General features: G+C 39.4%; 1 long non-coding RNA gene across 1 annotated transcript; it reads right to left on the reverse strand.

The window, feature by feature from the left end:
- Nucleotides 1-3,489: 3,489 nt before the first annotated feature.
- On the reverse strand, nt 3,490-4,854 carry LOC147626430 (uncharacterized). The gene is made up of 3 exons (XR_015268653.1): nt 4,749-4,854; nt 4,604-4,659; nt 3,490-3,851 (listed from the first exon to the last, which is right to left on the reverse strand). It is a non-coding gene; the product is annotated as an uncharacterized LOC147626430 (long non-coding RNA).
- Between the last annotated feature and the right edge of the window lie 3,325 nt (nt 4,855-8,179).

The raw sequence follows: 8,179 nt of genomic DNA on the forward strand, positions 1-8,179 counted from the left end.
TTCTACCTATGGACAGATTTGCGTTGTTTGCTTTTTGAAGCTTGCGTTGAAGCTTTTCAAGGGCTGATTCATCCCTCTTTTAGTGGGCTGTAGTTCCTCCTCTCAGGGCATCAATTGGCAACCTCTAGGCAGCCTGACACGGGCGTGTTTTTCTGGACAGCATACCTGCCCTTCTTGGCGGCACCTTCCAGGGTTCTTAGACATTTTTTTAAGGTCTAGACAACAACATAGTTGTCCCAAACAGGTGGATTTTTGGCATGTTTGGGCTTGCTTCCCCTAGCCCTAATCTTCAAGCTCTCTGGGCTCCCTTTTCCTTGTCCCTTCTGGTTATCATGTGCCATCCCTCCCCCCTTGGTTGTTAGTTCTTGGTATGAGGCTTCAGCATTGCCATATTCAGTCTATTCTACAGCCCCTTATACCTCTGCGTTTTCAGATTCGCAGCCATGGTTGCTACGTTTTTCTTAACCAATCTTGCTTGTAGCTCTACCTTCACTTGGGCTTCATCTGTTGGACCCGAAGGTACCTTCTCTTCAACATTTTTCCTCATAGGAGGTGTGGACACTGATTGACCTAAATTTTCAGGCTTGTAGCCCTTGTTTGGCTACGTTTTCTTCTCCAGTACACAGATCACTTGCAAAGGGGGTTTCTTGTTTGGATTGTTGCTTTGGAGGAAGTTTGGTACTTGAGGAGGATTCTGAATTTAAGATTTTAGTCAACGTTTTGCTGATTTCGGAGCATCTTTACCTCTGTTTTGTTCCTGGCCTACACGGTTTCCCAGTTTCTACATGTTCCTTGCCTTCTGTTGTTGGCGGTGGAGTGCTATTTTTTGCTAGGGATAGCAGTGTTTTGGCTGCGTTTTGCTTCTCACAGGAGTTTTCTACACTCAGAGGGAGCCTATCTCCAGCTACTTCACTTGAGGATCAGTTTCGAGAGTTGTTTTGTTTCTGTGGAGACTTTCTTCTGTGACAGGAGTTTACAGATTTTGGAGGAGAGCAGTGATATTTTTAGAGATCCTGAGCAGAGTTTATTTTGTCCAAGCTTGTGTTTTTTGCAGTATTTGCAGAACAAGGAGGATGTTTTTGCCCTTGCGGTGTGATCCTTTCACATGGATCCTTTATTTGTTGTTGATTCTTGGGATCTAGTTCTACTTCTCAAACAATCTTCTGCTATCTGTGATGCTTTTGAGGACTTTGTTACCACTTAGTTTATATTCCTGCTTCCCTTGATCATTATGAGGAGTCTACCTCTGCCTCTCTTTGTGATGCTTCTGAGGATGCCCTCCCCTACCGGTTCTGTAGGCTTGTTGTCTTGGAGGATGGTTTTTTGGACCCGGTGGGATGCTTTGGATCTATGGTTGGTAACTGTGCCTGGGGCACAACGGTACTTCCATAGTTTTTTGGATTTAGATCATAATTAGGTTGGGCTTATATCTGTTAGACGATATCTTTTTTCAAAGGGAGATGTGGAGTCCTTTCATCTTTCGATGCCCACCTCTGTGGCGTGTACTTATGTACAGCATACATTGGGCAACTCATGGTACAGAGTTTGAGCAGATGGACCCCATCTTTTCTACAAAGTCTTTACAACTTGCGATGCAAACCTTTTCAGAGGATGCTTTTGTATAGCATTTGGCTACTCTTGGTATAGAGTTGGAGTAGATTGACTCTATTTCTTTTTAGGGTTCCAGTGAGGAGCAGTTTGCTTCTCCCAGGATTGGTTATGTACAGGATCTGATCTTGGTTGGTTATGAGGTTTTTCTTACCTTCTCCAGTCTGGATACAGGACATTCGACTTCAGGGAGTGTTCTTACACTTGGTTTTGAAACCATTATTTGGAGCAACATGTCACAACCTACTTGGTTGTTTTCTTCCAGAGGAGCGGTATATCTGGCAACTTGTTCTATTGCTTTTGTAGCTGAGTTGCTGAGGAGATTGCTTGTAGAGCTTTCCTGGTACTTGTTTCTACAATCTTTCATCTTTGAGATCGAGGATGGCGTCTCTGGCTTCTTGGAGTTTGCTCAACATCTGATGCTGAGAGGGGGTGTTAGACATCATGCCCTACTTTTGCTGGCTTCCTATCTTGTGTCCTATTTTAGCCTCTAGGGCTGACCATGTTAGTCAGAGGGGCTAGTCACCCCTCACATATATTTTACCCATATTTATTCCCCATTTATGGTCCTGGGTATTTTGTCCCACTAAAGGAGGTACTTTTGCTCTAGTCGGCTGCCTTCATGTAGGTGTATATATAGTCGGCATGCCTCCCTCATATTTCATTGCTTGCCTAGCTTGTCTAGTTGCAGTCCCTCATATACGAGGTTCTCCCCTCTTGCTCGGGACATGTATTCCTTTTGATGATGATATTGAGAGTAGGTTCTCACCTGTGTTTCCTCTGCATCTCTCTCTCTCACTCTCTCTCCTATGTTTCCACTTTCAATTCTTCCACTGCACATTCTATCACTATTAAGAATGGCTAGAAAACAAAGTTGTTAAGAAAGCAAATACTTACAAAACTATTTCTTGGAGAGGGCAAGACCTACATACAATCCCACTGAACGAGAGAATAAGATTAAAAAGTATATACTCTAAAGAATAAAGAATTCTGTATACAATGAACATCACCTATAACCTCACGTTTGAGGATAACCTCACGTTTAAGGATAAATGCTAGCTACAATATACTAGACATGTGACCTTGATGTTGCTTCCTTGCATGTAGGCATCAATTATAAATGCATGATTATACTCGAGTGCATGAGAGATGGATTTGTTATTAGGCCTAATTATAATGTTTTCTATTTATAGGTGTACATTTTTTTTTGCTTTTGCTACTAAGTAGTCATCTTTAAAATATGTAGACCTAGAAAGGAGAGAAATCATAGAACCAAGTTTCTATCATCTATTTCTAGAACCTCAAAAGCATTTTGTAAGACAATTGGTGGCTTGCAAAAAGGGACACTTACTAAGGCATCTTACTTGAAAGGTGCCCACAAGACGAATGTTCAATGTGCTCACTATTTAAAGAAAAATGGGGCACATTTTGGCACCATGGGTGCATAATTTTATAATATTCACCTTGGACACACTATACTTAAGATCATCATGCCCATTGGTCACTTGCTATTGCTAGGTGCTCCTACTACTGATTCTTTATGTGATAGGCATAAATTCAAGTAGTGACCTATAGCACAATTTGTTCAAGCAATGACCTATGGGACCTATGGCACAATTTGTCTACTTTACCTGCCATAGCTAAGGTCTTAAGAAGAGAAATACTTTGCACATTATTCGATGCACATTGAAATTCACCATGAGATCATACTCCATGTTCAAATTTCAATAGTAAATATTTAACAACTTTATACCTTTATAATTCACTCATCCATATACTGACAATGCATCATGACTAGAACCAAAGCCTAAAATGAGATTATCACAAAACGAAAATGGAAGGGATTTTTATAAAAGCCTCCAAGGAAAATGGCAGGGATACTTCAAGATGTCCTAAAAATAGAGAAATTGTAATGACTATAGATCTAACAATTAAAAAAAACGGTAGTAACCATATCATGCCAGTACAAAAGGTGCTAACTTCTCTCACTTAAGAAATACTCCATTTGTGGCATGTGTTGGGAAATGGCTAGGCACCCTTCATTATTGCTGCTAAAAGGTACGCTCATATGAGTATGCAACTTTCAATGCTGCCAAACACTTCCATGGCTAAATTTGAGAAGAAATATTGCTAGTTGGATGTCCAAATAAGTGATGGTGGGTACCTGGTGAGTGACTTCGCATACACACTCTTTAGACATAAAATTGCCACCAATGCAAAGCCGCCGCAGTCAGTGACATCCTCTGCAGTCACAAACAAGAGAGCGTTAAAAGACTACATGGTAACTCATTAGCATTTTAGTAGATTCAAACATCCAAAATATCATGCATACAATGTAAAGAGCTACAATAAACATGCATACAATGTAAAGAGCTACAATAAACATATACCTAAGCTCCTCAAAAGATGCATCACAAATATCATGCATACAATGCAAAGCGACAGTAAGCACATATCGAAGCTCCTCAAAAGCTGCAGCTCAGTATAATTTAATTCTGACATGAGCACTTTTTCGCTCATTTGTCTAGAATAGCAACAAGTCATAGCTAAGAATGCTAGGTTGCACTTTTTCGCTCATTTGTCTAGAATAGCAACAAGTCATAGCTAAGAATGCAAACCTAGCAGCCTATGAGTTAACAAGGGTGATAGATACACCAATGGTGAGTCATGTCCCTTCTCTTCAATGTCCAATAAGCATCATTTAAGAATGGAATTTGGGACCTTGGTAGGCAGCTTGGAAGTAGAGTTTACAGCACAAAAAGACTCTATAATAATGTTTTAGGTGAAGAAGAGAAGCATCTTATGACTATATGAGAAACGAGTTTGAAGAATAAGGATGTTTTCTACTTCAAGAGCACAGAGAGGACTAAAAACTCAAACTTCTGATTGTTTTTGACGACTCTTTGGGCAATTGAATGAATGAGACAGTTAATGGTGGTGTTGCACATAACACCGGAACAGGAATGAATGAATGAGACAACTGCTGACATGATACCTCTTTATGAAACTCGGCAATATTGATAACCTAGCTGCTCTTCATCATCGTCGACCCTGCACAAGAAAGATCGGGTCAGCAGAACACAGCCAAACGTAAGGCCAAACCCTAATAAAGACCAGTCGCTTATAGCCCTAATAAAGACCTGTCGCTTATAGCCCTAATCGTGGGATCAATCAAGGCTCTAGACACGGTCGATGATTTGTGACCCTTAGATGAGCAGAAAACGCTCACCGCAGCAACACCTCCGGTTATGTTGAGTTAGTTATAATTAGCGATTATGTTGAGTTAGTTATAGTTAGCGATTATGTTGAGTTAGTTATAGTTATAGTTAGTTATAGTTCTCCAACCGCCGTCTAATGACTCATCAGATCACGAACGCATTAAGGGAGGGAGGATTCACACTTGCCCTCTTGGCTACTAAAAGTGATTCTCATTGTACTTCAAATTGTACACGAACAAGCGAAGTGCACGTCCACCTTTGATGCCTAGTCACACAAGCCTGAAGTCCCAAATGTTGGCCCCGTGTGTGTGTGTGTGTGAACCTCTTTTTATGTGCGTATGGTGGGACAACGAGCAGATGTCACACCAATGACCCTTGGGCTTGAGACCTAAAATAGGAAATAGCAACCACGACACGAATTGTCCAAATCAAGTGCCGCATAATACAAACGACCTACGGTATCTTTTTTTATTGAAAACGCTTTTTGAAAACAACACGCTAATAAATGTCTTCAAAGGACATGTGTATTATTTCTCCTAATGAGTTGAGTCCGTGCCTCCCTCTGCTGTGCCTAATGTAAAGAAGGTTTCGAACTTCTTTCATCAATTTCAACCCCAAGGCTCAACCACTTTGGCCCTTGAATATAGGGGGAATGGCATATTTATAAACTTGTATGTTTGCCTACTCCATGTAAAGAGAGTAATAGCCACCTACAATTGTAATAGCAGTTCTCTTCTCAAACATCTTAACTAGAGTTTTTGTCCATGGGTAGTTGTGAATCCATATTAAGGTAAACATGAAATTTCAACTACATGAGGATGCAACAAATAAAAGAAGAAAAGATCGCACACATCATTCAGATGATTAAACCATTAGCCATACAATGCATATGATAAAATTACAACCATTCAAGGATTAACTCTAGTTTATAACATATAGTCACTTTTTTGGTGCTCTTGAGATAGGCGTGATATGGTATTTTCCTTTATTATGCAAAGTTAAATGTTTTTTAAAAGAGAGAGAGAGAGAGAGAGAGAGAGAGATCAAACTACATGTATTTTATATGTGGCCCCCTGTAAATACTTGTAATAATCCATCTTAACTTGCGAAGATTTGTGAAGCCTTAACAAAGAAAGCAGCGAATTGGGAAGTGAGGGAGGATAAGTTAGATTATTTAAGAGGATGGCCATTTCGTCATAACTAAAGACCCATATTATAACATTTGTAATTTCTAGCAGCCCTAAAAAATCAATAATCCATCTTGACTTGCCAAGCTTTGTGAATACTTTATGCAGAAAGAAGCAAGGGAGGATAAATTACATTTAAGCTGATGGGAATATCGTAACTAAAGACCTAAATTACAACTCAAAGGCATAGCTTGTGACCCTAAAAAGTTATTAAAGGGACAAAATCTCAACATTACAAGACATTTGTTACAATTACAAGTCATTTATTATAATGATTGTGAGTTGATTTGGTTAGGAGTCACTGTCACCACTGCTGAAAGTCTGAAGTTTGTAATTATGTGAATGAACCCCAGAGACTATGAATGTACACTACACATGTACAACTATGGTGGATGGAATACAATACAATATACTATTATGAATACTTGTCATCCTCACAAACTATGTTGGGGTGTTTACTAATGGTTATGAATGGGTAAAAAATGGTTATAATGCAAACGACAGGTCTCTTAGCGGTTAGTATTGATTGAAACCCCATTCACTCAACCAATGCTTAGTGTGAAACTCGATTTCTCGAGGGATAGTAACAAGTTGAGTCCAATCAATAAGAGAAACTACCCATCCATCCAAAATTGGTTATCTTGCTAGGGAGTCTAGAGACAAGGTGGAGAGATTGCTAGTGTTTAACATCAAATGATTAGGAGTCACAAAGTGCAGGATTAGTAGTTGTAAGTAAAGAATTGAGAAGGATGAAAGGGAAATAAAGGAAGAAGATAAGCAAGGAAGAAACAAGACATAAAGAAAGCTTACAAGGAGAGAATTGAGAAACCTAGGAAGGACGTGAGAAGAATCTACTGGATGAGAGAATCAAGGATAGCATGAGTGAATATAGGGGTGTGGAAATATTCTAGGAAAAGATGCCCCAGATGTAGGGAAGGTGGCACAATGGTTTTTGAGTATCCATGCCTACATTATACTATTAGATTAGCTGTGCACTAATCTTGCTTTAATCACTCTCTAATTGCTTGTTAATCATGTTGATTCTTGCAATTGATCCACCATAGCCCTTCACATTGCTGCAAATTCAACTTGGTATCAGAGCCTAGATTAGGACTCAGCTAATTTTTTACGCCTAATCACCCTATTAATCATGGATTAGGAGTTAATCTTTGTTTTAGTTATTTTCAACTAATCTTTTGCACCCCCAGTTGGTGGAGGGGCTTGATCTCCCTCCAATATTTAAATTAGCTAAAAATCTCTTAGCCACATCTAGGTAACATCCCCACGCATCGGCCTACCACATTAGTTCCTCAAACCGCCGAACAGATGCAACCGGGAAGCGATGATTCGCTGGCGCCTTTTTAAAAAAAAAATTACAAAATGGTAATCATACCTTGGAATTGGAACCATTGGAGCTAGTCCAAGATGTTTTTGGGTGTTCTGAACACGCTGGTAGCCTTAGAATCTTGAAATTCACAAGGAGAAGCTACATCAAGCTCTGGATTAAATCTGCAAGTGACTTTGGTAAAGCAGAGATTAAGTATTGATTATTTGGTCAAATATTATGTTTTTGGGCTTGATCCTCTACTAGAATAACTGCTATTGATGCCCTTAAAAGGATTTGAGCTCATTTGAACTCTAAGGCACCAGATCTAGCCTCGTCGTACACTCTATTTTTTACACACAAAACAAGGGATTAATCTCACTAATTAGTGATTAATTAGCACTAATCACTACATTTTGGTACAATTGATGGTTCAAACGATCTCTATCACTTTAGATTGCGATTTGAAGTTGGTTTGATGTCCCAACCATCCAGTACAAAACCAACTATCCTTGGCTTTATGTAATTTTTTGAAGTTGGTTTGATGTCCCAACCATCCAGTACAAAACCAACTATCCTTGGCTTTATGTAATTTTTGGTGTATTCATGCTTGTAAACTTGTTGTAATCATCATTAAACACGAAATTGGAGTTGTAAAAGGGTAGACACTGCCCTTGAATATTGAATTGGATCAAGAGGTAAGACCCCCTTCACATCATCATGAGCATTGCACAAGAAGTAGCTAAATTCAACGGGGAGAAATTCCATACATGGCAAATAAAAACCATGTATTTTCTCATGAGGAAGAATCTATGGGGACTAGTTGAGGGAAGAGATGAATG

This window comes from Cibotium barometz, chromosome 22, assembly GCF_041138505.1.
Source record: "Cibotium barometz isolate CiBa-2024 chromosome 22, ASM4113850v1, whole genome shotgun sequence".
NCBI classification, from domain to species: domain Eukaryota; kingdom Viridiplantae; phylum Streptophyta; class Polypodiopsida; order Cyatheales; family Cibotiaceae; genus Cibotium; species Cibotium barometz.